At 36.5% G+C, this 14,687-nt stretch overlaps 1 protein-coding gene across 1 annotated transcript in view; it reads left to right on the forward strand.

The window, feature by feature from the left end:
* LOC105698991 (autophagy-related protein 16-1) overlaps positions 1–14,687 on the forward strand; it is a 187,503-nt gene that overhangs the window by 134,150 nt on the left and 38,666 nt on the right. The gene's annotated exons all lie outside the window — the stretch shown is intronic.

Genomic DNA, 14,687 nt, shown 5'->3' on the forward strand with positions numbered 1-14,687 from the left:
ATTGAAAGGAGAGTATAACCATATCTTGATAAACGTAGATATTTTTTAAACCAGAATTGAATTGCCACCTCTTTACGGTATTTCAAACGATATAAAAAAAACTCGATAGAGCTTTTATAAATACATTTTTATAAGGATCTCGCAGGGTCGGGTGATGAGATAAGTTAGTTTTTGATTAGCGTGATTTTTATTTTTGATCTCCTTATTTATTATCGACTTCCACTTTAAATTGATCATGATGAAGCCGGAGAAGTACGGAGTCTTCTTTTTACGGTAACATTATACTTAAAAAAAAACACATTCGATACTGTACAGTTTAGAAAAAGAAAGAATTGCACTACTTGAAAATTAAAACCATGCATGTCTGTTAACCACAGAAATTTTGAATAATAGAGGAAGACTATAATCATTTCTCAGTGATTACACGTATTTTTTTAAACCGTAATTGATGCACTATCTTTTTACTTAATCCTAAACAATGTAAGTTAATCTCTGATTTGACAATTCATATTTTTAAGTGTTGTAACTTTTTCGAGAAACAATGCACGGAATGCGGTGAAAGTTCCGTGAATTTTATTTAGTTGAATTACTCGGTGATTTTGAAATAAGAAATACCTTTTAATTATATGTTGTTAACCGCGTAGCCATGTTGATTCATTAATTCCTGAAGCAGTTGTGTTTCGTTAAAATATTATAAAAAATTACGAGAATATTCGCTACACCATGTATTATTTCGAAAGGGGCTTATAAAAGAATTACAGATTCTGCACAATGGAACGTGCTTTAATTATGCCAAACATGGGATTACGATAAATTATTTTAATTGAGAAATTAATATTTATCAAATTGAAGTGCCGAAATTTGGCATTAAGTACTCGATGCCGTTCGGTTACTTATATGTATCCGACGCAGAATTTTACTGAGTTTCCTGGTACTTAAGTATTTTTGTTATGATTAAAAAAGTGGTCGCGATATATTAGATTTCTTTTATGTTGGAATGGGGTGTAATGGAAGTTATGAGGTCTCCGAGTATAACTCTTGGAGAAAGGGGGTTTGGAGGAAATCGATATAAGTGATTCATGTGCCCTTAACCCGAAGCACCGTTATTAAGAAGGAAAAAAGATGGTGTAGATGAGGAGCTTATGAAAAATTAATTTCTATTTTTCACTAAGTTGGCATTTATTGTTACGAAAGTAATGGACGAGGATTTATGTTATGATGATTGTGGCAATACTCCTGAGGTATGTAATTATCGCATTACGTGATAATTGCGTTTCATAGAAGCATTATTTCAAGGATTCGTAGTCAACATGTATTCAACATATTTGGAAAAGATTAGGAAAATACAAGAAAAATAGAAATATATGTGTGAACACATTGATTCTATTTTCGAGTTGTTTTGTACTACATCTCTTTCCTGTATCCTTTCTTTCTCTTTACTCACAGATATATTGTTCCGAAAATTCGGATCCATGCATTTCTGACAAAACGTGAAATGTTGAAATTTTGTTCTAAAAGGATTTGATTTTCAAATGTCACGTAAAATCATATTATCAGCAAATTATATCAGTAACAAATTTGTTCTCCATATCAGTTAGAAATAATCATTAAAACATAATTGACGATACCAAATTTGACAACTACATTCCAAATGGTATTGAGAAATGTCCACTATTAAAAAAGATGAAATATTTATAGAGCCGTAAGAAACATTTCTTTATATCTATATTTCCTTCGAAATCGAGGCATATTCTAAGGTTCGTTCTTCTTATTGTTAGCTACACTTTGTACACTTTCGTGAAAAGTGTACACTATACATTCTCTTTGCCGGAAGTGACGTAAGGTATCGCTATTCTCTTTGAAAGTGTAACTACACTAAGTGTAATGTGGTGTACACCTTCTTACACCTAGTTCCGAGGAAGAGTAAAAAGTGTACGCGTGAATTTGCATGATTTGGAAGTTGAGCGTAGAAAGAAATTATCTTCTATCAAAGCGCAAAAGAACAAAGAGTAATTGTCATCGAAGCAATCAAATAAGTTCCAAGGAAAAGCTCCAAAATATTTGCAATTAGTTTCCTTTACTTATTTTCGAAATCCATTGTAACACATGAAGTGCAGAAGAAAGAAAAAGTTGTTCAACGATCACGGAACTTGTAAATGTATATTATATACATGTATGTATTATATGTTTCACTCCCTAAAAGCCATTAATTTGCTACAAATATTACGTATATCTACCCTAAACCGCTACTTTGTTTTTGCTCCTTGGCGTTTTCCTCATAAAGCATAGACTTTTTCCCCACTATCAAAAAATCGAGGTTAATCGAGGGTAGCTCATTTTTTAAGAGTGGGGAAAAAGTCTATGTTTTATGAGGAAAACGCCAAGGTGTAGAAAATGTAGCTAACAAGATTAAACTTCTAGTTCGAAATCTTAGGAAATTACACCACGATAGAAGCTTGAAAAAAATCAGATTTTTCTTGCAAGTTTAATTGATAATTGTCAGTTCTAAAAAGAATATCCAATTGCTTTAAATACAAAATCCTCATCGTTTAACGAATTTAGATTAAAGATGAATTTCAATTTATTCTTGTATTTTATAAACCAAATCGGAACAAAAAGTGTAAATGCGGTGCTCTCAAAAACAATATTTGGAATGTCAATAGCATTGATAGCGTCTACAATTTTTATTCGATTCACTTCAAACTTTCACATGATCTTTTTCTTTTTACATTACTTAGGCCAGTATGTGAAGGTTTAGCGATAGATGTAAAACTGCGTTTGCTAGAGGTACTTGCATGCAAAATTTTCTATATAAACTCTAAATTTTTCTATCAATTCTGTCTCATTTCGATAAAAGTCAAGATTTAAAAAATATCCCCTATACTAACCCAGCAAATGTTAAACAGAAATGAGAAAAAGTTTTCTATCCCACTTAAAAAACTATGTCCGTAATCGACGCCACCCCAACGAGGGTTGCCTCAAAAGATATTGTAGCGCACTTGCTCCATGGCCGCCATTTTGCACGAAAAAAAAATAAAAATAAAAATGGGAAGAACATACAAATCCATACATGTGTAACAAAGTCCCATTGGGAAAAGTTCCATTCAGTTTCTCCTATCTTCTAAAAATATTGGAAAAATCGCAACTATGTTCAGTCCTTCATCGTGGCGTAACATCTTAGTTAACCTTTTCGTTACCTTGACGAGATATCTCGCGATCCAATACTGACCGATTAACGCATTTGACGAGATATCTCGTGATCCGATACTGACCGATCAACGCTTTTGACGATAATCTAGCTTTCTAGCACCAATATTTTGACATTCTAGATGAATATATTTTATAACTAATTCTATTCGTATAGCTAAAAGGAAGAAATAAATACAGTTTTTATTAATTTAATGAAATTATTTTTATTTACTTTCTACTCAACTCAACTCAAAGGCAGAACACAAAATAATTTGTCTAGAATGTCAAAATATTAGTGCTAGGAAGCTAGATTATCGTCAAAAGCGTTAATCCGCTACTACCGGATCGCGAGATATCTCGTCAAAAGCGTTGATCGGCCAGTATTGGGTCGCGAGATATCTCGTCCAAGGTAACGAAAGGGTTAAAAATATTTAACCAGGTTGAATTAAAAACGGCACAGCCCCGTGACCCTTCTTGCGAGGAAAGAACAATGCAGGGTCCACGAGTCTGCGGGGGCGAATACTCAAAATTTCACGTAGGACATTGCGGCGATAAATTATCACTTAATTGCAAGCAGACCGGATCTGTCTTTAACGCAGCAGCCCGGTCATATCGATCTGCGGAGGGTAACTGTACTAAATGGAAATAGGTGGGTTAATTGGAAAGTACGACCAAAGGAAATGACTGTCAATACCACTAAATATTTCTCCGAGTACGAGCAGCGTCCTGTCTTTGGACACATTCGAGCGGCATGGCCTCGATACGTCGAGTGCTAATTCTGCCTCCCTAACGTCGCCCAGCTAGTGTGCATACATATCCATAATAAGCGCGATTCCGAGGCGCACTTCACGAAGTGCCTCGCATTCTCGGCTGGAAGTTCTCGATGAACATCGTCTCCAGACTCTCGACGCTACTTTGCCTCCCTGTTGATACGGAAGGTATTTCGTGAACGCGCGTTTCTCGGTACGTCCATTCAGACCGTTCGCATTAACCGAAGTACTGCCGTGTTAAATGATACGGTCATAACAGGGTTTTATGGCACCCCAGATAAGCATAATTTCACCCCCTAACTCGATATAAGAAAACCCACGAATCCGTCGAGAGGAGAAAGCTCTGACGAAGAGACTAACGTTAAGGTGAAGTGAAACCCCCCTCAAATCAGTCTACTCGAATAAAACACTTTTTTTAAAGGGTATTAGACCAAACTGTCTGAAATTTTGACGCGTGACTCGTGATCATCTAAGAATTGTCCTGACAGATTCAAAATTTGGATTTTTTAAACAAACTTTTTAACTTAGCCCAGATCACAACCAAAATGGCGAGCTCATATTTCGATCAATATATAATTATCGAAGGCTCTGATATGAGAAGCGAAAGGGTCAGGACAATTTTACGACAATTTGGAACACTGGTAATGGACAAACTCGCATTTGAACGGGATAAAGGCAAAAAAAATGTTGTATACGCTTCTATGCTCAGACGATGGGAATACGAGGTCTCAGAGTGACAATTTAATTGACCTGGAAATCACAGATGGTGTAGGGGGTCCCTCTGCAGTCAATTAGGGCCTCAGAAAGTATAAATCCAGAAGATTTCTGAAGTTTTCCTTCGATTTATTTATAATTTTTGTATGAAAACCAGAAGTGGTGTATGCCATTTAGTACAATGCCCAATATAATTCGACACAGTTGTCAGTATGCAAACGATCTTCGGCAACGTAGGTACTTAGAACAATCTTCTTTACCGACGTCGATCAAGTTTCTCGACGTGTTTCACTTCACCTTAAGGGGATGTGAAAGTGGCATCCGAAAGCTCAATCGTTCATAAAACTTTTCTACGAACGGGGTGTCTCCAATCGTTTCATACTGTAAAACGTGAATATGGAGGCTTTAAGATAAGTCCCAAAACTTGCGAAATTTCATTTTTTATAAACTATTTTTAAAATACCTATAAACAAATTTGAAAAGAATTGAAATTTCATGAGTTTCAGGACCTTTCTTATAGTCTCCCTATTCACGTTGTGAAGTTTAAAACTATTCGGTAAACCGAGTTGGAAAAAAAGTTTTATAAACAAAATGTCTTCGACGCCACTTTCACATCACCTTAAGGGACCTACTGTCGAGGATCGCCAAAGTCGATTTCTTTTTCAATCGATCGAAAAGAGCTTTATGAAGAACAGAAAAGTGGTGCGTTTGCGGCCCTGGAATTGTCGATTAGCTGCAAGTGTTATAAATTAAATTTTATACTCCGAAAGGTACACATAAAACTTTAAGTGCATTTTTCTCGAAACGGAATTTCCTTTTAAATGGTAACAGTAACGGATTATCGAGTCCACTTGAATTTTTCGATTATATTATTTTGCAATTGTATTTAGTGACTATATTTCGTGATTATATTTTGTTATTGCAGGGACTAAATGAACCGTTCTTTTGCACAAAATTGAAACTTTTCTTTCAAAATGCCGCCGTTTTAATATTCCTCGACACTTTTAAATACTCCTTGTTCCGAAAATAGCCAAGCTTGTGTGAACGAAGAATCTTTTTGTTTATTTTGTCTCAGGCCTCTACAACAAATATTACTATCGAGAAACGATTACTATCGAGAAATTTTTTAGGGGACACTCCTGCAAATTACGTATAACCATGAAACAATTCAATACTTTAACTTAAAAAAGAAACCTGCGTGATATTAAGATGTAAGTAAATAAAGAATGTTTCGAGTTAATAAGACGTATTGTTTTTTTTTTTTCATTCTCATGGATCATCTTATTTTTGGCCGTCAAAATGGGAAGGACCCTTAAGGTGATACCAAAGTGACGTCAAAGAGATTTATTTTGTAAAACTCATCTCCGAACTGGAGTATCGAATTGTTTCAAACTTTACAATATGAATATGGTGGCTGTAAGGAAAGTTCTGACAACCCTGAAATTTCAATTTAAAACAAATTTGTTTGTAGACATTTTGAAAACTTTTAATAAGAAATGAAAATGCATGGCTGTCGGGACTTTCCTTTGATTCTCCATATTCACGTTGTAAAGATTTAAACGATTCGATACACCCAGTTCAAAGAAAAATTTCACGAACAAATGACCCTTCAGACGTTACTTTCATATGACCTTAAGAGGGTGTTCTCATCTAAAACATCCAAGAATTGGTGTTTTTTCCTGAATTTTTTTTCCCTAAAAAACTAACTGCAACTTGGTATTTTTTAATATACTTTGTATTAGTCTTTCGATACAATGTAGTTAAAATTTGACTAAAAAGTATAAATATTTTTGCTGCCACATCATTTAGATCCTGAGCAAATGAAAGATTTCCGGTGTCATAATCGATACGATTCCACTCCTTGTAACTATGTTGAAGAAATGAAACTATAATTTTTGCAATGATGAAGGTTATCGATATGGTAAGGACTCGAATTATTGGGTTGCCGGATAAATCCGTTCGCTTTTTCCGCCGTTTCCGACTGGATTTATCCTACAACCCAATAGAGGGAGAGAAACGCATAAAAAAGAGAACTACGGAAAAAAACGAATGTTTCAGTTTCTTAATAAATTTATTCACTTAAAACCACTACAAACGTTTTAATTTGTATGTGTGTAAGGTTTCAAATGGTGGTTCACAAATTGTGAAAAGCTAAGTGAGAAGCCGAAAACTGAAAAATGCTAAATAAAAGGAAAGAAGTACCACAGACTTCTGCTTCAAAGAAGTCTGCAAAGCTCCCTTTTAGACGCTCAAGTGGTTCCGTTTTTTGGCTTTCTGTCGAAAAGGTGAAATTCCAAGTCATAGTAAAGCAGTAAAACAACTTGAAATTGCACGCCTCAAAGGTGTTTAGATTTTTTTTTTTTAACTCCGAGAACTGCATTTTGCCTAACAACGTACCTACAAGAGTTTAATAAAGTGTTTCATGAACGTTAGTTTATTCTCGCTGTTTTTGTAGCTTTTCCATTCATTCAGTGCATTCGTTTTACAAATTTCTTAATTTTTATTAAATGAATGAACAGTTTGTTCTGTTAACAATATAATTATTCGCAAGTGAGTTAATCTTTTTCCACGATTTGTGAAAGTTGGATATTGGTAAAAAAAATTAATTATGCCACTTAGCAGCATCACGGATGACACATTATTACTTATTACACAGGATACCATCACTTATCAAATTTAGTTCCACCTGTGGCTGGGGCCTTCTCGATTAAAAAAAAAATGTATTCTTTTCTTTTAAAATATCCTCAGCTTTAACTCTTAATAGGGCAGTACTTTTATTTTCTAAAAAACTGTTAGTCGCAGAATCCATTCTTGTATTTGATTAATATTAAATTTTCATTATTGAGAAGTGATAGTGACCTCCAATCAATAATGAGTTAACATTAATAAATTAATACCAAACCCTTAAGCATCAGACATGATGTTTATTAATGGAATATCCTACCTGATACATTACCGAAGTGAGAGAAAAATTGATTCGTTCACCCGGTGAAACTGATCATACGGTATCACAAGGAACTATCTCGGTACAGGTAGCTATATTGAAGAGACACTGGGAAGGTCTCAGTACACAAAATATTTAATTAAACGATCAAAATTTGTATTGATTCAACCATAGAAGATGCTTATTGTACGGACAACCAAACATTTGGTTGACATGACAAAATTCTTCGATTAATAACTTCCGGTTGATTACACCGTAGTGTAATCAATCCCGTGAAAAATTACAGTAGTGTAGTACATTTAACTAATATATTTGGTTTATTAACTAATATATTTGGTATATTAACTAATATATTTGGTTTATTAACTAATATATTTGGTTTATTAACTAATATATTTGGTTTATTACCTAAAATATTTTCTAAAATTAACAACAGGATTTATCCGAAACGCCTCGATTGAACGAAGCAAACGAATTCGGTGAAATAAATTGAGATTCGGCTTGCTCACTCGAAACGTTTTCTGAAATGGGCCAAATTCAGTCAATCGAACGATTTTGTTCAATGAAAAATATTTTCCTTTCTGCACATACCTAGTGCATTCACACCGGATACTTTGGATCCCAGATTGTCACCCGCAGGTTGCATCGCGGACATCGATTTGTTGCTGGAGTTGCTCTACCATGGCGGAATCCCGTGCGAACGCGCGATCTCCCATAAATAAATTAACCGGTCCTGACATGGTTACGGTTATCAGGCAAGTATTACCGATCAGGTTCCGGTTCTCAGCCGGCCGTCGTTAAGTAAAGCAAAGTAATGACCCGGACGACTCATAAGCGCGTTTTCGTAGTCGTCCACCTTTGAGAACCTGCAGCGTTGAAAAGCCCGCGGGCCGACGTCGTGGCATCGACACCCCGGAAGGATCGGACGATCTCGTAGGTACTCTAGGACTACTTCTGTTGCGTACATACATCATGACACATTAGATTCAACCACATATGTTCAATAATCGGGTTTCTCAAATTCTCATGATTTCAGTCCCAATGCCAAAAACAACATTGAAAACTTCCAAAACAACAAGCTCACGGTTTAATTCATTCTAAAAAATGCCTTGGATTTGTTAAGTTTCCGGTTTCATATGGTCAACCACAATAAATCCGTAAAACGGTTGACTCCAAGGCGCCCGAGTGTTCGACTACCTAGTGGTACTTGGAATTTTCCATGCCCGGGCAACTCTTGTCGATCTCGGACGACTCCACGTGCGAGTCACCTGGGATCCTCGAGGACGAAGTAAAAGTCCAAGTGAGGTAACCAATCGGCATTGGAGGATTCCCTCCTTTACATTTTCTGGGGCTTTTTTCCGGAGAAAACTCAAGTATTTTCAGAATTTCTAACATTACTCCTCCCACACGATTCTCTGATTTGAGAATCTCAATTTTGTTAACACATTCGCGACCGGCAAATTTTTTTCCGTTTGAAATACTGAGTACCGGCGAAAAGTAACGAAATTCTGAAACTGGTTTGCCGCAAACTTGTATCGTTAAAGGACGTGATTCACGTCAGCAGCAATCAGGAATAGAACTTGAAAAGACGTGAATTTACGTCAGCGGTCGCGAATGTGTTAAACTCCCACTCTGCAAGGGAAGCATGCGAACGCTACCTTCCAGAGCTTTGCGATCGTCGAAGAGCGTCACTTTTTTCACTACTTTTAACCAGTCGACTTGGTTCGCACATTTTAACCAGCCGACTTGGTTCGCACATTTTAACCAGCCGACTTGGTTCACTTATTTCAACCAGTCAACTTAGTTCAAAATTCTCGACAAGAGAACGTCGCATACAGATTTCAACAAGAAATCACTCGACCATAAGAGCATCTTCGCTCAGGTCTACGTTCATTTAAAAAACAGCCGTACAAAATTAAGTTGGCGTACGGTCGTCGCATTATCGTCGTGTTCGCGAATTTAATTGCAAATTACGAGGTCCCAGATTTACGCCCTGAGGACAGCAACGATTGCTCACGTTGACGACGCGACGGAACAACTTCTGCTCGTCATTTTATTCGGCGTTTTGTCATACTTCATTTTACGGCTAGCGGCGTCCATGAGTACTGGAAATATTTGCTGGTGACAGGGGGTACCATTGGAATATCAAAAAGGGAGTGCACACCTAAAACTAAAAGCTGTACATAGCTGACGACGTGGACTAACAGGGATAGCATTCCTACGTAAACCCCATCGATTTTGTTGCCTCTGACATATGTCCTAAGTACATCGAGAAATGACAGACACATATTTTTTGTATAAATGCTAACTTTTGAATTTATAGGAGCGAGTCGCCCCCAACGTTGACCCCCCAAGAACGATTTTTTCACTCTTTCGTAAACGGAATAATACATGTTTCTTGACTGGATCACTTGTAATTTGTTCAGTTTCAATCAGCGATTGCAATATGTTATCCTCAATTCTATTTATGAGAAAGAGTCAAAATACCGATTTTCAGGGCCATTCTTGGGGGTAGTTTTCATCCCTTAAAGTCCCGAATGAGCACGTATAAAAAATATGTTTTATATTTTTCGATTAACTACAACGTATATCAAAACCAGCAAATTCGGTTAGATATATTTGGGATATTTTTCTTGTAAGGTAGGCGCGCCAATTAGTGCCACAATAGTACTTATTAATTTCGAAGTGAAACTTCTTGTACGACGGTAGTAGGGGTGAGTCGCACGTTACGAAAGGTGATTGTTTCGGAAGGGAAATGCTTTTTTGGTCCGTTTTTTTTTTACAGTAAATTATTATTCCCGGTCGTCTTTGTAAGTTACTAATAAAGTAATTTGCATTGTGTCGTGCACACACAATTTGAAAAAGTGAATGTTTTCATTGGTGGCATTTCATTTCAATTTGTCCAACAAGTCCATCGGTGACTGTGCTTTTGGTTTGGTCAAGTTATAGAACATTTAAATTGCCATTCGTTATTATTGCTTCATTGCTCAAAACCACCAGTACCGAACGCGTATAAGGAACAATTCGTGACAAATTTAGAATAATTAATAATTTATGCATATAAAAGAGATCCTCGATTGACTGACTGATTGACTGATTAATTCATCCCAAACCGCTAAACTTAGAAATGTGAAATTTGGAGGGTATATTCCTTTCGTAACATACATTTTCACTAAGATGGGATTTTTTTTTAATTTAACGCCTAAGAGGGTGAAAAGGGGTAAAATGTGTTTTTGCAGATTTCTTAATACCTTTGAAGCCCGCTGATATATCATCTTCGTTTTCACTTAAAAGGAGTACTCATTCAAATGCCTAAAAACTAATTTCAAGGTATTGCCCTCGCCAACCCCTAAGGAAGTGAAAAGGGATAAAAAAGAAAGACTATAAATCTCGAATTCTACTTGCACATATCGTAAGCGAAACTGCAATAGGTATACTAGTATCTAGTAATTCCCTTTAAGTCAGAAGTTTCACTTCTAACACGCGTGGTGGTCATGTGCCGATTTTTTTAAATTACTTTCAAATTAATTTATACTGTTCTGATAATTCATTTCACATCTATACCTACTTTACATGTCTACATCCTAAGAAACAAAACAATAAGCAAACCATAAAACTGTAAAACAGTTACAATATGTATCTTTACAATGTTGGTAAATTGACAGTATTTGGGATCTATTTCCCAAATGTTTCCGCTGTACTCACAATAACAGGATCACTACTTTTTACACTAAAATAAACTAAGTAATGTGGAAATACACAAGTTGACTTTTTTATCTGTTTTTTAGACTCTCCATGTACCGGTAACAAGTACAACACAATTTCACATTGTCGTGGCGATTTTCGTCATATAAAAACGGAATCAAGATTCAGAACATTCAGAATGAAAATTTCTCTTACTAGATACATGGTAGATTATTTTTTAAGGTAGACCGGTAATATTACCACAAATTACCAAATTACCAAATTAGTTCACATGGCGATATCAAGATCATAGGTACTCAGATAAAAATGCAGTTTGAATGGAATTTTCGGGCACTCTAGTTTCTTCAATATCGGTGCATTCGGGTGAACACTGAGATGTAAACGTTGAACATTTTCCCATGGTTCGGTGAAGTGCGAAGAAGGGAAATGAGGAAGAAGGGGTTGTTAAAAGGCTAGAGAGTTTTCATTCAGCAGTTAAGTTTGCCCCTTGGTGGGGTTTAAAAAATGTTTTCCTTTAAGAGAAATGGACGATTCTGCTAACTTCGCAAATTGTGCGATCCTTGTAGACTTCCGGCAGAAGAGCACTTCACTTGTTTGAAAACAGGTAAATAATCTTTTCACACAGGAATAATGAAAAACAGAATTGAAACATGACATTTCAAGGAACAATACAATTTAAGATACAATGTTGTATGAATTTGAGTATGACGCAGTTTATAAACTGTATATCCTTAACGTAAGCTATGGTGATCGTTTTTAGGGCAGAGCACAAAACGAGTAAAAAATTATTGCATATCGTCTCGATTATTAAATGTTGAATAGGATTTGAACAAACGGTGATTTACAACTAATCCAGGCAGATGTTTATCGCATTTCCTCCTTCGGGAATACTTGTTAATACTCGAAGGGAATTTAAAGATTGAATGCGGCTTACTCCCCACCACATTAAAATGCATCACGTGACAAGTACTGTATGAATTTCCAGTTAAGGTGAAATTAAACTCGCCTCTTAACAAACCTCGATACTTACAAGACACATTTTTGGAAGGTATTCCACGGAGCTGTTTGAAATTTTACCATATTCATTGTGAGAAGCCAAGAAATATTCTAATATATTCAACGTTTGAATTAAGCAACAAAAAAAATGTATTTAGCCTAGACCAAAACCGATATGCCGTTGCGTTTCCGTATTTCGATTGTTATACAATTCTTTGATACTTGTATGTGAGAAACGAAAATATCAGGACTGTTGGACAACAACAGTTTACAACAATTTAGGATACTCTAGTAATCGAGAAACGCGCATTTGAATGCAATAAAGGTAGTAGACGTGTCTTGGAAACTTCTGCGCTATGATAAACATAATATATGGTATACATTACACAAACTTTCGGAAATAAAATTTAGTTAGCATTGAACGCACCATATGACCCGGCAGTCGATTAAAGTATCAAAAATATTGAATCCAGGAGATTTCTTGAGTTTGACTTACATTTCTTTATAATTATTTTACTGATACGCCATGCGAAGTACCTTTACCATTCCGTTCAATTTTTAATGTTTAAGCCGCAGCAGTCAATATACATAAATAACGAGGATTGCGGTCAGTAACGTGGCGCACTGTTTCAGACATATCAGTTAAAAAGAAAATTGATTTTCACCTACAACGATTAAATTTTTTAATGGGCTTCACTTCGCCGTAAGGTGATTAAGGTCGTTAAAAATATATAATTCTAACTGAAACAATTTCTGATTTCCATCCCTTTCAGCAGTAACGCTTTTTCGGGATTTTTTTTTATCGACGAGCACTTACAGAGCACACGTTGTTCTCGGAATATCCGAGAATTATACTGCACGTCTATATAACACTTATCTCGATAATTCCCACATGAATCAGGAAGGTCCGATTATTATAGTGTTCTAAATTTATATTCGTAGGTTTTGAAAGTCTTCGTTTTCGATTTTATGCTCCCAAAAAGCGTAAAATATCAAAAATATATTTATTGACGACGCCATCTTGGCTCTAGTCTGGAGCAATTCAATTTTTTTTTAATGCAATTTCATGGGTTTCATAGTTTCAGTGATTTGATGCACCTAGTTGTAACAAAAGTTATATAAATAATTTGTGGCCTCAGAGACCACTTTCACATCGCCTTCGGATCATACAAAAGCGGCATCAAGTATGTCTCATTTGTGAAACTTTCCTCCGAACTGGGTGTACCGAATCGTTTCAAACTTTAAAACGTAAATATGGAGGATATAAGAAAGGTCTCCGACACCCGTGGAATGTCAATTACTTTTACTTTATTTATAGGCACTTGTTAAATTTCTTACAAATAATGTAATTTTATGGGTGTCAAGACCTTCCTTAGGGTCCCCATATTCACGTGGCAACATTTGAAACGATTCGGTAAACTCAATTTAGAGAAAAGTTTCACGAACGATTGGTCTTTCAGATGCTACTTTCGTATCATCTTAAGGATCTAAATTGAGGCAATTGAGACCTTTCGTGCGCAGAATGTGAAGACTGCGGTTACGTTTGACCGCTTGCAAATTCTGTGTTTGAAAGCGTTCGGAATAGAGAAAAATGTCACGAAGTCGTAAGACGCGAGCACACCCTATTTGCAGTATGCACAAGACAGGACCAATAATTTCCCATATGCTGGGTGAGCTAAGGAACATAACGTTATTTACAGAGGGTCGAGTAGACGCTTGCGCGCCCGGTACCAACAAGCAATTAAATCCCTTATTAATTGTTGGTGATTGTAGTCACCAGTGTTCGCAGGGGCTATTTACATATTGCCAAGGTGATATTTCAACAAGTGCCCGCGAAGTCTTTAGTACCACCACCCATGCCGCCAGGGGAGAGCACGCCATTTGATTCCGTGCTTTTTTACGGATTAGGGTATTCGAGTAAATATTTCGAAATAACATGGCCTGCATATGCGCTCGGCAAATATTTTTTCCCGAAAACTGGCTTTCAAAAGGACGCCCGCGTGTGGTACACGCGGATTTGTGCAGTACGGCTACGAAGAGCTACAAATTCGTCGTACGTTTAACGGCATGAGCGACGACCGCGAACTTGGGCGAAAATCAAAATAGGACGCTGCTCTCTGCGTATTTTTTCAGTCGACCACTTATCTCGAGACTGAAAAGGCCGGGTGTAACGCGGGATTTCAATCTAAAATTTCAACATCCCCTGGCAACTCGAGTACTGCCACCAGGTAGAATTTTCGAGGGAGGCTCTGGATGACGTCTTCCGACTCCAACCTGCCAAGTCCTCGTTTGAAGTGCCATTTAATGTGCCCGGGAAGTCGGAGCTAATCAGACAAATCGTTTAATCATTACAGCCAGCATTTCGTAAT

Source organism: Orussus abietinus, unplaced genomic scaffold (genome assembly GCF_000612105.2).
Source record: "Orussus abietinus isolate OABI.00-Male unplaced genomic scaffold, Oabi_2.0 scaffold96, whole genome shotgun sequence".
Classification (NCBI taxonomy): domain Eukaryota; kingdom Metazoa; phylum Arthropoda; class Insecta; order Hymenoptera; family Orussidae; genus Orussus; species Orussus abietinus.